The following is a 15,768-nucleotide window of genomic DNA, read 5'->3' as shown; positions in this document are numbered from 1 at the left end:
AAATTGTATTTACATATGTTGGTTTTACTCAGTCAAATCATGAAATTGAGTAAAAAATATGATAATGAAAGCACAAAGAGTTTCAAATGACAATGCAGAGAAAAGGGTACAGAAAAAGAAAACATTCACGTTTAGAATTGTGGTGGTATAAATCAGTTGGAAGTGCATAACTGATTGCAATAAATTCCCTAATAATTTGAGATGAAGTTTCTTCTTGCTTTAACAAGAACTATACTAGACTGAGTCAAAGTCTAACATACAATAGACAGATACACACAACACACAATACCTCCCATCTATTACCCACAAATGTATTATTAGTTTAACTATTCACATAATCTTTACTAATGGGATGTGTAAAAAAGCTTACTAAAAAGTGAACTTGTGTGTCCCTGGTTAGATCCACAGTATCACATATGGTCCCCTGACTGCCACAGGACCATATGTGGTGCTGGGGATCCAACTTGGGTGGGCTACACGCAAGTCTGCTTTTTTGATTTTCAAAAATACCGAGGAGGGTGGGGGTGGGGGTCCAACTGATAGTACAGTGGGTAGTGTGTTGCCTTGACCCAGGTTCCATTCCCCAGCATCCCATATAGTTCCCTGAGCACCATCGGGGTAATTCCTTTGTGCAGAGCCAGCAGTAACCCAGCACATTTCGGGTGTGGCCCAAAATCCTGAGAGGGGCAGGAGTAATAGTACTGCGAAGTGGCCTTCCTTTCATGTGGCCAACATGGGTTTGATCCCAGGCATCCCATATGTTGCCTGAGCCTGCTAGAAATGGCCTCTGGGTGCAGAGGCAGGAGTCAGCCCTAAGCACCACCAAGTGTGGCTCCAAAACAAACAAATCCTCCCCGCCCCCAAACTAAAAACCAAGACTGAGACTTGTTGCTCAGAGGTTAGATCAGATACTTGGCAGGGCTGGATTCACACTGCCACATTGCCCTCAAAGCACCCCTGAGGCACCTGATAAGCCCATCCTACTCTGTACCTGGCCAATACTTAACAAATTAAGTGTAAGAAAAAAAAAATTCACTTTCCCAGAAACTACTGGTAAAATGCAGCGTGATATACCTTGGTTCCTGGAACAAAGAGAACATTAAAAGAAAAAAAAAAGGTGAAATCAAGAGTCTAGTTATTAGAAAAGTGCCAAAGCCATCCTCTTAGTTTTAACAAATACACTATGGTAATATTGTAAAAGAAGACAGCATAAGGTAAACTGAGCAGAATACACAGTACATGGCACTATCTTATCAACTTTTTGGTCATCTATATTCAAAATATCTTAAAAAACACTGGGTAAGGTATTTCTGTAATGGACCACTACTCAGCAATAATACTGACAAATACATCTTGGATGAGTATTAAAAAATATACTTGTCAAAGGCGACTTTTACATAAAAGAATGTCTATAGAATGATCCCATTTATATAAAAGTTCAAGAATTGTAAAAACCAATTTGTGGTTCAAGTGAAAATCAGAACCATGTTTCCTGCCATGGAGCAGGTGATAAACTCAAGAGCAAAATGATTTTCTGGGTGATGGCATGGTTTACATTTTGATAGATCTCGATTACCCCGCTGTGATTTTGTCAAAATTCATCACATAGTACATATAATGACTTGTGTTAAGGTTTTTACTCAAGTATCTTTTTTTTTTTTTTTTTTTTTTGCTTTTTGGGTCACACCCGACGATGCACAGGAGTTACTCCTGGTTCTACACTCAGGAATTACTCCTGGCGGTGCTCAGGGGACCATATGGGATGCTGGGATTCGAACCAGGGTCGGCCGAGTGCAAGGCAAACGCCCTACCCGCTGTGCTATCACTCCAGCCCCTACTCAAGTATCTTTAAATAACTAGCGGCCTAGTCCAGTTTGCTCCCCACAACGCATCTCCTGAAACATGGGCCAGAAGCAAGCCCGGAGCACCACTAGGTGTGCCCCCTCAACCAAGAGCAAATATACATATTGATCTTTTGCTTTTTTGATTCATTTTTTTTTTATTTTAGTTTTTGGGCCACACCTGGGTTGCTTGGGGGGGGGGGGGGTGTCTGACTTCTGGCAATGCGCTTGGGGCCCTCTCCTGGCAGGCTCAGGGGGACAATAAATTCGATGCCGGGTATCTAACACCGGTCGACCACGTGCAAGGCAAAAAGGCTTTCCCCACCCGCTGCGGCCCCTACATGCATCTTTTAAACTAGCTGTAGAAAAACTCCATTATAGCAGGAGCAAACTGGAGGCTGCTAGCTCCTAACGACATCTGGGCGGGTGCGGGTAACAATTCTTTCGGTGTATTGGGGAATTCAGAGATCAAACCTGAAAGCCGGATGGGAAGGAAGGCACCCACCAAAAGCTCCCCCCACCCCTTCAGGCCACACACAGCCTCCAGGGCAGCGCCCGCGCGTCCAAAGCACCAGCCACACCGGCCCTCCGGGGAGCCCGATGCCTGCCAGGCGGCTCCCCCTTCTCCTCCGCTGCCCGTCCACGCCGGGGCGGGAGCCGGAGAGCCCAGGGGACACCCCGGGGTGCCCCCAAACACGTCCACTTCATCCCCGAGACCGGCTCGAGCCGCCAGGCCCCGTCGCTGGCCCACGGCGGGGCCCGGGGGTCCCTCCGGGGTGGCTCGGCCGGGCGCGGGGAGGACGCCGGCCGGCGGCGGGTCACCGCCGGGAACGCCGAGTCGCGGTGACTAACGCTGGGGCGGGGGGGGGGGGGGGTGACCGGGGCGGCGGGGGAGTGAAGGCGCCGGGCGCCAATCAGGGGCGCCGCGGGGGGCGGAGCCGCAGCCCCGACGCTCCGCCAAGGGGCCAAAGGCCTCGCGCGCGCGTTACCTGACACCGGGGCTTCCCCGCCGCCCGGCCCCGGAGCGGCGTCAACTTTCCTCGGCCTCGGCCCGGGGCTGCGGCGGCCGGGAGGGGGCCCCGCCCCGCGCCGTCCCCTCCCTCCTTCCCTCCCTCCCTCCCCCGGCAGCTGTCACCCGGGGCCGGCGCGGGGCCCGCCCCGCTCCATTCATACCCCGCGCCGCGGGCCGCCGCCGCGAGGGGCTCCGCGCGCCGCCCGCCCGCCCGCGGCCCCCGGGGGCCGCGCCGCGGGCCCCCCGGCCCCCTCCGGGCTGCGGCCCGGCCCCCTCCCCGGAAACAGCAATGCACCACGGGAGCGGGGAGGGGGCCGCACGCCGCCCCGAGGCCCCCCGCGACCCCCGGTGGCCGAGTCCTCCCGCGAGCGCGCGCGCGCCCCCCCACGCCCCCTTCGCCTCCGGCCCGGCCGCGCCCGCGCCCGCCCGCCCCAGCCCCGGCCCAGCCCCGGCCCAGCCCGGCCCCGGCGCCGCCACACGCTCCGCCGCCGCCATGTTCGCGGCCGCCGGGGCCGCGGGGCGCTGCGGGGCCGGGGCAGCCGTGGCCCGGGGCGGCTCCTCGAGGCCCGCGCTTTCCCCGCCAGCCCTCGCCGCCCCGGCGCGGGACTCACGTGAGATAACGGCCCAAAGAGTCGGGTAAAGCGTCTTCTCTTTTTCGGCGGAATTTTTAAAGAGGGATGTGGTTCCCTTGAGCAGAAATACCCAAGGCGGCCTGGGCCATAGGCTGCGGGGACGGCGCGGGGCGGAAGGCGCGGCGCCGACACCAGCTGGAGCAGCAGCGGCGGCGGCGGCCCGGGCGGGAGAAACGGGGGGAGAGCGCGGCGCGGGCAGAGTGCGGGGCGCGGAGGGGAGCTCGGCCGCGTCGCAGCGCGGGGCCGGGGCGCGAGAGGAGAGAAACGGAGAAGAAGAATAATGAAGAAGAGAGAAGCGGCAGAGACTGGAGAGAGGAGAGAAGAGCGAGAAGGCGAGGTGGAGGAGGAGGAGGAGGAGGAGGAGGAGGAAACGGAACACCGCGGTCGAGCGAAGGACCGGAGAGTGTGGGAAGGCGGCGCCGGCGCGGCCGGTATTTATAGACGGGGGGCGGGGCTTGCTGACGTCACAGCCGGCCGGGCAGCCGCGCGAGCGGGGCGGAGTCGCGCCGGGGCAGCGGGATCCGGGAGGGGGCGGAAGAGCCAGCGCGAGGCGGGCGCCGGGGGAGCGCGGCGGGGCAGCGGGCAGCTCGCTGGGCACCGCGTTGGGCACCGCGTTGGACACCGCACCGCACGCGGACTTGGGCGCGCCCCGTCCCCGGCGAGGGCGTCGCGTCCCCCGCGCTCCGCGCCCGGGGTACCCCTCCGACCTCCCGGCTTCCCCCGGCCCAGCCAGCGGGTGCGGGGGGCGCGCGCGGAACCTCCCACGGCCCGGGCTGGGGGTCATAGGCTGCGCTCTCGGACACGGGCGCCACGGCCCCGGGACGCGTCGCTTCTTCCTGGAAGCCATTTGTCACGCTTGGCTGAGACCCGGCAGGTTACCGGGTGGTCGTGGATTCCGGGGAGGACGTGGAATGGTACGAGGCCAGGTGGGCATTTTCTTGGCCATGAAGGAAGCCCCTGCCCCCCTCTTTCGTGCTGGAGAGGGGACCGTCGTCCTCCTTTTCGAAGTCACTTGAATTTTATTGCACCAGGACAGGACCTGAACCTCCCCAGCTGGCGACCTACATTGCTTTGTCGTCTGTTCACTTGTCTCCCCCCGCCCCGCCGCCCCACAGCGTCTTTGCATTAGCGTTCCCCATGCCTAGCACGTAACTCAGATTGAGAGAGGTACTTCCGAGATTTTAGATCTTCGCGATTTAGACCCCGACTCTAATAAGCGGTGTGTGCCTGCGTCCTGTTGGCTCAGCCATCGGAGCCTGGCTTGATGAATGCATCAGCAGTTGGGAAGGAAGGGCTTTCCCGAGCGGGACTCTGGGAGCGGGAAATTGGGGAGAAATCGTGGACTGTTGCTGACAGCTTTTGTTCTGCGCCCTGGCCCAAACATGTCTACTTGGTCTTCCCGGTCCTCGAAGTCCTTAGATTCAGAAAATTCCCTAGCACATCCCTGTACTGCGAGAGCCCCTAGGGAAGAAGCAGCTTGGGGTGGAGAGGAAGGCTAGGGGTGAGCACACTACTTTGTAATCTTGCTTACAATCTAACAAGGGAAAAGAAACAGTTATACAAAGTAACTGCACTGTTGATGGATAAATAGAAGATGCTGCCTGGAACCCTGCAGTAGGAGGGCCGCGGTTGAATGATCACAAGGCTACATTTTAGGAGCTTGGCAGCCTTCTCATGCCTCCTGGTATTCCATAGGAAGGGAAACTGGAGGAAGAGCACCAAAACCCGGCTGGAGATAGAATACCGGGTCTAGGGCACTTGCCTTGCGTGCGTGCTGCCAAGCCTGGTCCCAGTCCCTTTCACCACATGGTCCTCTGACAGGAGTAAGCCCTGAACACAGTCAGGGATGGTCCAAACCCAAGCCCCACTCCTCCACACCCCCAACTCCATCCCCAAATAAAGAACAGAATGAACCAAAACAACAGCAATAAAAAATAGGGACATGATTGCAAATGAGATTGAAAAGGTAAATTTATTTGGGGGCCACTCCTCGTGGTGCTCAGGGCTCACTCCTGGCTCTGCACTTAGGAATCACCCCTTGAAGGGCTCAGGGAAGCAAACCTGGGCCAGCTGCATGCAAGGCCAATGCCTCATTTGCTGTGCTATTACTCTAGTGTCTGCAAAGTGAAATTTGGGTGAGATCCACAGGGTTGACAGGCAGGGGAGATAGCATCAAGGACTGGAATGCAGACTACCAGCAGGAGCCCTGAGCCACATGGTCCCCTGAGAACCCCAGGATTGGCCCTTGAGGGCTGCCAGGTAGGGCCCACAAAACAAAGCCACCAACAGGGAGGGTTGAAATCTTTGACTTTGTTCTGAAGCATGTCCAAGAAGAAATAATGTAAACATTGTCTCTTTATAAGTTTATCCATGTAAGAAATAGCCAAGTTAGGAGAGGAAAACAGGAAAAGACATGTTTTAGGGGATTTAGAATGGATTGGTGGGGAATAGCATGAGGGAGAGAGAGAGAGAGAGAGAGAGAGAGAGAGAGAGAGAGAGAGAGAGAGAGAGAGAGAGACAGAGAGAGACAGAGAGAGACAGAGAGAGACAGAGAGAGAGAGAGAGAGAGCGAGAGAGCATAGTCTTTTGAAAGGGAGACGAGCAGGGATTGCATAATTTGAAGATAACTAATCCCCAGGCAGAACACTGGAATCAGGATGAGAGGTAGAATCCAAAAGGATCCTGTTTGGAGGGAAGGCAGAGACTTCTGGGAAAATATGGAGGCCTGAGAACTAGAATAGGGGTTAAGGTGTTTGTCTTGCATGCACCCAGCCCAGGGCCAATCTCTGATGCCCCTAGGGTCCCCGAAGCCCTACCAGAAGTCATTCCTAAGCACAGAGCCAGGCGTGACCCCAAGCATGCCTGGTTTTGCTCCCCCCCAGAAAAAACAGACAAAAGAAAGAAGGGAAAATGTGGAGGTGGACAGAGAAGGGATTCAAAAGACGTGACCGAGAGGGCCAATGGGAAACGATGGTGGTGATCCATGAGGAGGAGGAGGAGGAAGGGCCCGGAAGAAGCTAACTGTGGCCTTTGAGTAATTCCAATGGGATAAGAACTGACAGGCTGGGGCTGGAGCAATAGCACAGCAGGTAGGGCATTTGCCTTGCACGCGGCCGACCCGGGTTCGATTCCCAGCATCCCATATGGTCCCCTGAGCACCGCCAGGGGTGATTCCTGAGTGCAGAGCCAGGAGTAACCCCTGTGCATCGCCGGGTGTGACCCAAAAAGAAAAAAAAAAAAAAGAACTGACAGGTGGCAGAGCTCTGGGTGAGGAGTCCTTGAAGGTGTGTGAGCAAATGTTGGCCATTCTTCATTTTATTTTTATTTTTAAATTTAAAAAAATTTTAAATTTCTAACTTAAAATATTTTTATTGATTCTCCATTTTATATTATTATTTAATCATCATTGAAACACCAAGAATTACATGGTGACCAAGTGATTGAGTTTCAGATGTAGAATGTTCCAACACCAATCCCTTCACCAGTGTCCATTTCCCTCCACTAGTGTCCTCAGTTTCCCTGCCACCTCCAGCCTGCCTCTTTTTTTGGTTTGGTTTTTGTTTTGGGGTCACACCCAGCAATGCTCAAACCCTTGGTTCTCACTGAGGAATTACCCCTGGTGGTGCTTGAAAGGACAGTATGGGATGCCTGGAATCAAACCCAGGTCAGCTGCATGCAAGGCAAGTACCCTACCTGCTGTACTATCTCTCTGGCCCCTATAGGGGACACTTTATCCCTCCTTTTTTTTTTTTTTTTTGCTTTTTGGGTCACACCCGGCAATGCACAGGGGTTTGTTTCTCCTGGCTCTGCACTCAGGAATTACTTCTGGCAATGCTCAGGGGACCGTATGGATGGGATGCTGGGATTTGAACCCAGGTTGGCTGCGTGCAAGGCAAACGCCCTACCCTCTGTGCTATTGCTCCAGCCCCTGCTATCGGTTCAGCCTCTTTATTTCTCCTTCTAGTACTCTTTTCTCCTCCAGAGTGACCCTTCACCAATGTCTGTTGTACCTTTCTGGAACCTATCCCTCCATTCTCCCCTCTCCTAGGAGAACCTATCCCTCCTCTCCCCTTCCCTAGGGGAACCTATCCCTCTCCATCCCCTCTGCTAGGGGCAAGAAGTTCTTAGGTGTTTGTTGGTGCCCTGCTATGTTTCTGTCCCTCATATGACACTGATAATTCTGTGTCTGCCTCTCCCCCTCTGACTGATTATACTCAGCATGATACTCTCCAGATCCATCCACATGACCGAAAAATTGCATGACTTAATCTTTCCTTTCCTTTTCTCTTCTTTTCTTCCCCCCTCTTTTTTTGAAATAGAAAGCTTTCTTGTAAAGTAGAAGGGAAAGAAAAAGAAAGTCCCCAGTGAGAAGGAACTTAGTATAGGGCTAAGTTTGACTTCATCTTTTTATGACTAGTGTGTTCTATTTTATTCTAGTGTGTTCATCTGATAAAGGCTTATATATATGTATGTATATATATATATATATACCATGTATATACAATAATTTCTTTTTTCTTTTTGCTTTTTGGGTCACACCTGGCGATGCATAGGGGTTACTCCTGGCTCCACACTCAGGAATTACCCCTGGCAGTGCTCAGGGGACCATATGGGGTGCTGGGAATCGAACCCGGGTCGGCCGCGTGCAAGGCAAACACCCTACCCACTGCGCTATTGCTCCAGCCCCAATATACCATAATTTCTTTAATCATCTGTTCTTGGAAACTTGGATTGTTTCCAGATTTTGGCTATTGTGAATAGTGCTTTAATGAATGTAGGCATGTAGAGGTCTTTCTAGCATGTGTTGGGCTCTTGGGTTATATTCTAAGGAGTGGGATTGTGGGGATATGGAAACTCAATTCCTCATTTTCTGAGGAATGTCCGTATTGTTTTCCCAAAAGATTGGACCAGTTGACATTCCTACTGGCAGTGAATGAGAGTCCCTTTTCCCCCACACTCACCCAATATTGGTGAGTGAGGGTCCCTTTACCCCCACATCCACCCCAACTTTGGTTGCTGCTGTTGTTTTTGATGTGCTCAGTTCTCTGGTGTGAGATGGTATCTCATTGTTGGTCTGATTTGTATTTCCCTGATGATTAGTGATGAAGAGCATTTTTTCATGTGCCTTTTGGCCATTTCTATTTCTTCTTTGAGGCAGTTTCTGTCATCTCTTCTTTCTACTTTTTGATGAGGTTGGATTTTTTTTTCTTGTAAAGGTCTATCAGTGCTTTTTATATCTTGGAGGTTAACCCTTTATCAGATGAATTGAACATTCTCCTTTTTTTTTTTTTTTATGGGTCACACCCAGTGATGCTCAGGGGTTCCTCCTGGCTCCATACTTAGGAATCATTCCTGGAGGTGCTCAGGGAACCATATGGGATGCCAGCAATCTAACCTGAGTCAGTCGCATGCAAGGCAAATGCCCTCACCACTGGACTATCGCTCTGGCTCCATGAACATTCTTTCTAACTAGAGGTACTGAGCTTGGCCCAATCGAACATCCTTTCTACCAACAGGTGATTGAACACAACTTTTATTCCAACTATGGAGGCCTTATAAGAAAGATTTGTGTATTTGAAGATAAAATAATGCTAGCCCTCAAGTAAGAGTAATAGAACCAGGAAAATGACACTGCATTTCAGGAGATAGCCCCGGCCTGGAACTAACCACCATAACTCCCTAATGAGAAAAGCATATTTAATGGTGCCTGGGGTTTGAGGTTTGGGTGGTTTTGCCAAGTCTAGTTACTCATACACAAATAGCCAGGTAGTGCCAGACAAGGTATTGTCATTAAATAGAGAACCCAGAGATAAAATGATATAATACCCAATTCACACTTAGATCATCCTGGTCTATTAATTTAAACTCATTTGCTTTTGTGCCAATAGATAGAAAAGATTGCATAAATTAGATTGTGAATCAAGACAAGCCACTCAGAAACAATAGGTAAACCTACCCCCCCTCCAGCCTTTATTAGAAATATCCTATAGCCACATGTAGAGATTTAATCAATGTTAAAGAGTCCAGTGGTAATTGGGATAAAAAAAAATCCAGTTTAATGAGAATATTTAAAGAGAGCTTAATAGAAAATTTTAATCCTAAAGTACTTTCTCAGGGAATTCATTGCATTAAAAAGAACCCACACACACAAAAAAAAAAAAACCCACTAAAACTGAAATAGATATGTTAGATTTTGAATAGTTGAAGCAGTCACAGTCAAGTGTTATATTTGGGGCCGGAGAGATAGCCCGAGAGGCTGGAGTGTGTGCTTTGTTTTCTGGAAACCAAAGGTTAATTGGTGACCACATAGGCCCCTGAGCACCACTGGACATGGCCCCAAGCAAACAAACCAAACCACAGCAGGCAGGGTGCTTGTGTGGCATGCTTGTCAACCCAGTTTCAATCATCAGCACCCCATAAAGTCATCTGAGCACGACCAGGATGCAGAGCCAGAAGTAAGCCCTGAGCCTGGCCCAAGTGTGTCCCCCAAACCAGTAATAGTGTTGCATTTTGGGTGCCTAAAGCTGGCTCAGAGGGAAAAAGTACTTGCCCTCAGTAAAAACAGAGCCCCCAATTTGCTGCTGGTGGTACTGTTATCTGGTTCAGCCCCTATGGAAACCAGTATGAAAACTTTTTGAAAAAGTTAAAAATAGAACTTCCAGATGATCCACTAATTCCACTTTTTGACACTGCCCCAGGAAATCAAAGACATGAATGCCAAAACGTACATGCATACCTGTGTTCATTGCAGCACTGTTTAGGACGGCCCAAGGTCTGAAAATGACCCAAGTGCCCAACCGTTGAATTTTCTTACCCAGAGTCTGGTGCTCTGGCCTTTATGGACTAGTAAAGATGGGGTAAAAAGTGATTTCAGGGGCTGGAAAGGTAGCACAGCAAATAAGGCTCTTGTCTTATGCTCAGCTGACCTGGATTTGATCCTTGGCATTCCATATGGTCCCCCTAGCACTGCCAGGAGTGATTCCAGAGCCCAGAGCCAGGAATAATACCTGAGCATTGCTGGATGTGGCAAAAAAAAAGGGGGGGGGGAGAAAGAAAGTGTTTTCAAATTACTTTGTGGACTACAGGGGTTTGGATTGGATTTGAAATCAATCTCATTCGGAACAGGCTAAATAGAAGGTGGGGCTGCCCTTCCTGAATATCTGTTGTTAAAATCTTCTAAAGTTATCTTTCCTTTCTTGAAGCTGATTTATCACTGCAAATGAGAAATCACCTATCTTGGAAAGAAACTTTTTTGTTTTGTCTCGAATTCTTTGTTCTCATGCACGTAGGGAGCAGCCAGTGGGGCTGCAGATCTGCATGCTCTGCGTCCTAGCAGTGACTCACAAACCCTTCCTCTCAGCCAGCCCTGTCTTTGCACAGAAGCTCATTTAACCTTTTGAATGGCCGGCCTGGCGGTGAGGGGTGACGGAGGCCAGATTCTGGAACGATCTGATCTGTGCAGTGGCTGGCTGTGTCATCAGACAGGGTCAGCGTTTTTGCCTCTCCCAGGGACATGGATGGCTTGAGTGATAAGGGCTCGTGGGCAGCATGCTGACGTCCTCTATTACCTTGAGAAAAGCAAATTACCTACAATTTAGGAGGGCTGCTCTAGAAACACGTAAGATGCCCAGGCAATAATCTAATTTTACAAATTAAATGCAGCTTACAAGACAGGAAAAAATCAAGCAGCAGCAGCCACAAGTTTGTGCCTCTAGGGTTTTGTATAATGCTTAGAACTTGGGACATTTGGGGGACATTCACTTCATTTTCACTTTGCTGCCAGACGACTTCTGGTAACAAGTTTTTCATTTGGGGGGTAAACCAAAATGAGATAGACTTCTGTCTACCTCAGAACTGCTGCTTGGTGAATATTCTAGATTTTGTTGTTAATGGCTAGCTAGCTTAGAAGATGGAAGCTCGGGGGTCAGAGAGATGGGATAGAGAGTAGGGTGCTTTCCTTGCACGTGGTCAACCTGGGTTCCTTCCATGCACCACAAATGGTCCCCTGAGCACCTACGGAGAGACCCCTGAGTGCAGAGACAGGAACAAGCCCCGAGCACAGCCAGATGTGGCCCAAAAGCAAGAAAGGAAGAACAAAAGGAAAGAGGGAGGGAGTGGTGGGGGGAGAAAGGAAGGAAGGAAGGAAGGAAGAAAGGAAGGAAGGAAGGAAGGAAGGAAGGAAGGAAGGAAGGAAGGAAGGAAGGAAGGAAGGATTTGAATTAGGGCCATCTAAACCTCACTAAAGAAGAATAGTCCAGACAATGAAGATAATAAGAGATTAGAGATTAATTCCTATTTTATCAAGCTAGGGAAAAGAAACAGATTACTTACTTTCACACACAAAATTATCTTTTTGTGTGTCATTCAGCTATATGCTGTTTCACTTTTATTTTTGAAGGAGAGGTCACACCCAGCATTGCTCTGGGGCTCCCTCTGACTCAGTGCTCAGAGATTGTTCCTGGCAGTGCTTAGGGGCCTCCCACATCCATCAGCCCCTTTGAACTTTCTCTCTGGTCCTCAACAATGCTTTGAATTTTATATACTATGTGAATTTGATCATTATTTATTGCTGTAACAATAGGGTTTTGTTTTTATTCTGTTTTGGGGCCATATTCAGTGACGCTCAGAGGTTATTCCAGGAATTACTCCTGGCAGTGCTCAGGGGACAATATGGAATGCTGGAAATCGAACCTGGGTCAGCCGTGTGCAAGGCAGGTGCTCTCCCCACTATACTCTCTCTAGCCCTGTAACAGTAGTTTTATTTAATTTATTAATTTAATTTATTTTTTTTATTGAACCACCATGAGATATAGTTACAAAGCTTCATGATTGAATTTCAGTCTTAGAATGATGGAACACCCATCCCTCCAGTGTGTGCATTTTCCACCACCAATGTCTCCAGTATCCCTCCTGCCACCCCCACCCCATCCCACTCCATGCTTCTGTGGCAGGCACCTTCCTTCTTACTTGCTCTACTTTTGGGCATCATGGTTTGCAATAGAGATACAGAGAGGCCATCATGTTTGTTCCTTAGCCTACTTTTAGCACACATTTCCCATTCCGAGCGATCCCTCCAACCATCATTGACTTAGTGGTCCCTTCTCTCTCCCACCTGCCTTCTCTCCCAGGTCATAAGTCAGGCTTCCAAATTGCAGAGCAATCCTTCTGGCCTTTGCCTCTACTGTCCTTGGGTGTTAGTCTCATATTATGTTATTTTATATTACACAAACGAGTGTGGTCATGCTGTGTCTGTCACAGTACTTTTGAAATATTCGTTTAAGGTGGTGTGTTGAGAGCTCAATGGATGAGAGCAAGATTTGCATCTGGGAGACCGGAATCCCTCTTCAGCATCACATGACAGCGGCTTGATATTTTCCTTTCTTAACTTTCTTATCTTACAAGATAGAGGTGAACCAATCCATTGTTATATATAGATTTTCTGTTCATTTTTTTTAAGTGCAAGTTAGAGGCTGGGGAGACAACTCAAAAAGCTGGAGCACATGCTTTGCATACACAGGAGACCCAAGTTTGATTGACAGAATCCCGTGGTTCCCTAAGCTCCACCAGGGAGTAACCCCTGAGCACATAAACAAAAGTAGCCTTCAAGTTCCACCAGCTATGGCCCCCAAATAAAAAAAAATGTAAATATCAGCAAAATTTTTCCTTATTTTAAATTATGCTAAAGAAAATTTGAAATAAGATGGTTTCATGCTGACATATAAGGAAGTTATGTTTCTTAATAATTATTGTATTAAAATTACAATGGGCAGAGAGAGCCCAAAGGACTTTGAATGCAGGCTTGATCTCCATGGTGCCCTGGGCACTGCTGGGAGTGAGCCCCCAAAACAGGACTGGGAGCACCACTGATTATGTCCCCCCACTACTCACTCACACACACACACACACACACACGCATGCACACAGACACACATATATACACACACACCACAAATTTCACTTAAGATGCTTTTTATCTGCAATTGCCCATTTCCCATTTTACTGATTCCTCTTATTCCCAGGAAAGTCAATAGCTTATAATTAAGGGGAACACAATTGAATGACTATCTAAATTGAGAGAAATGAATAGTATTGGCAGTTCCCAAGCAGTGTTGAGGAATCCTGGGAGGCATTCTCAGCAATACTCAGCCAGCTAGACCAGGTGGATCCATACTAGGGCCCAAGGATGCAGAGCAAGGGCCAGAGAGATAGTACAGTGGGTAGGGTGCTTGCACTGCACGTGGCTGACTCGGGTCCAATCCATGATAGGGTCTCTAGAGCCCGCAGGAGTGACCCCTGAACATAGAGGCAGGAGTAAGTCCTGAGTGCTGCCAGGTGTGGCCCCCAAACAAATAAAATGAAAAAACAGGCATGCAGCACAGGGGATGCCCTGCAATATTAGAGACCAGTGGGCCACACAGCAGTGTTCTGGGAGCCGAGTGGGATCAGGGATGGAACTCAGGTCCTAGCACATGCAAAGCACATGGCCCTGACCACTGAGCTATCTCCCCACACAGTAAATATTTTAAAATTTATTTTTGGCTTCCGGGCCACACCTAGGGGTGCTGGGATTCTGCTTTTAATTTGTTGCTCAGGGGTCTCTCCCTGCAGTGCTGGTTTGAACCCTGGCACCACACAGTCCGATGATCATCACAAGTGCCAGGCCCCTGGCATGCAAACGCTGCACTCTAGACCACTGAGCTCGCCCTCCAATGCATGAAATGTGTGTGCGTGTGTGTGTGTGTGTGTGTGTGTGTGTGTGTATACATGCACGCATGCATGTGTGCGTGTTTTGGGGGCCTCATGGTCATGCTCAAGGGTAACTTCTGGCTCCGTGTTCAGGATTCACTTCCGGTGGTGGTTGGGGGTACTATATGGGATACTGGGGATCAAACCTGGGTTGGCTGGCATGCAAGGCAAATGCCTTACTGTACTAGCTCACCAGCCCAATTTTGTTGTTGTTATTTTTTAAGCCATGCCCGGCTGGCCCCATTTTTAAAATAAAATTTTAATTATAATTTGGAAAGTGGGAATAATCTGTCAAACAAAGCCTGAGACATTTCACGTTTACTCTTGTTCCTAATTCCTAAGCGCGTTTGCTATTCAGAGAAAGTGAATGAATAGAAACTGAGCTTCACTATAATAGTGGCCAGTGTAACACCAAGAATGCCTTAAAAAGAAGGGAAAAGAACAGTCTCAGCCATTGTTCTTTGTCCTCCAAAACAATGGTGCTTCACAGCGCATTGATCCCCACATCAGGTTTCCAGCTGCCAGAAGCAGCTTTGGAGTGGGAGAAGATTGAAGGCGGAGGGCCTGTGCTGGGGCATGCCTCCTGTTTGCTGGGCACAACCCCCTGGCAGCAGAGTTATGTGGCTGGAGAGCGCTGGCATCCGGCATCCAGTTGCTCCCACAATAGTAAAACGAACTTGAACTTTTGGTGTCTGAGAGCACGCGGCAGAAAAGCAAAATCTGGAGCTGGAGAGAGTGTCTCATGTGTCAAGCCACGTGCCTTGCATGTGGCTAACCCTGGTTTGAACCCTGGCACCACACGGTCCCCTGATCATCACAAGATACAGTGCTAGGGAACCCCCCCAGCACAGCCACGGTGGCCCAGGTCATCCCTGGCACTGCAGGGTCTGAGCAGCACCATGTCCTCTGGCATTGACACAGACTGTAGGAACTGGTGGGGAAAAGTCCTCCCCAAGAAAAGAAGTCAGCTTTCTTTTAAATACCATGAAGGGCGTCCTTTAGGGCTTTCCCATCAGTGCTGGTTGCTGGTTCTGGGGGAGCGGGGTGAGGCTGGGTGGAAACCTGGGTGATCAGACATCCCCAGAGAGTCATCCAGACTGGCAGGGGTGAAAATGGGCCACGCTAGTCTGCCGTGAATAGACTCTAGTCAGGAGAATCCTTGGAAAAGCTACCGAAAGTTCTGTCATTTTTGCCACCTGGGGAAAGTGCCAAACCAGCTTATTAGAAATTCAGTCAGACCTCTTTTTCCTTCTTCTTTTTTAAAGGGGCAGTTATACATGCTGGTATGCAACTGATGGTTTCATACATGCAGAGCATATACTCTGCCACTGAGTCCCACCCAGCCCCTGCCTTGCTCTTAATCCCAGATATCTAGAATACCATGTCTCTAGGCAAAGAAAGCAACAGGGGACTGGAGAGATGGTACAAATGGGTTAAGGCACTTGCCTTATATGTGGCTGACACAGATTAGATCCCTGACACATTGCTAGGAATAATCCCTGAACGCAGAGCTAGGAGTGAACTTCAAGCATTTCTG

The 15,768-nt window shown here is 49.8% G+C and overlaps 1 protein-coding gene across 3 annotated transcripts in view; it reads right to left on the bottom strand.

Moving 5' to 3' along the window:
- AZIN1 (antizyme inhibitor 1) overlaps positions 1-3,899 on the bottom strand; it is a 29,705-nt gene extending 25,806 nt beyond the window's left edge. For 2 of the 3 annotated variants that reach the window (NM_001291520.1, NM_001301748.1), the window contains exon 1: positions 3,465-3,781. The gene's annotated coding sequence lies outside the window, so the exon portion shown is untranslated. Of the gene's footprint in view, positions 1-3,464 lie in introns of all 3 variants that reach the window. The other variant, XM_055124222.1, reaches the window with a different exon arrangement.
- Positions 3,900-15,768: the final 11,869 nt, after the last annotated feature.

Source organism: Sorex araneus, chromosome 2, assembly GCF_027595985.1.
Source record: "Sorex araneus isolate mSorAra2 chromosome 2, mSorAra2.pri, whole genome shotgun sequence".
Lineage (NCBI taxonomy): Eukaryota > Metazoa > Chordata > Mammalia > Eulipotyphla > Soricidae > Sorex > Sorex araneus.
The sequence above is the reverse complement of the archived record's forward strand: the minus strand, read 5'-3'. Positions and strand labels throughout refer to the sequence as shown.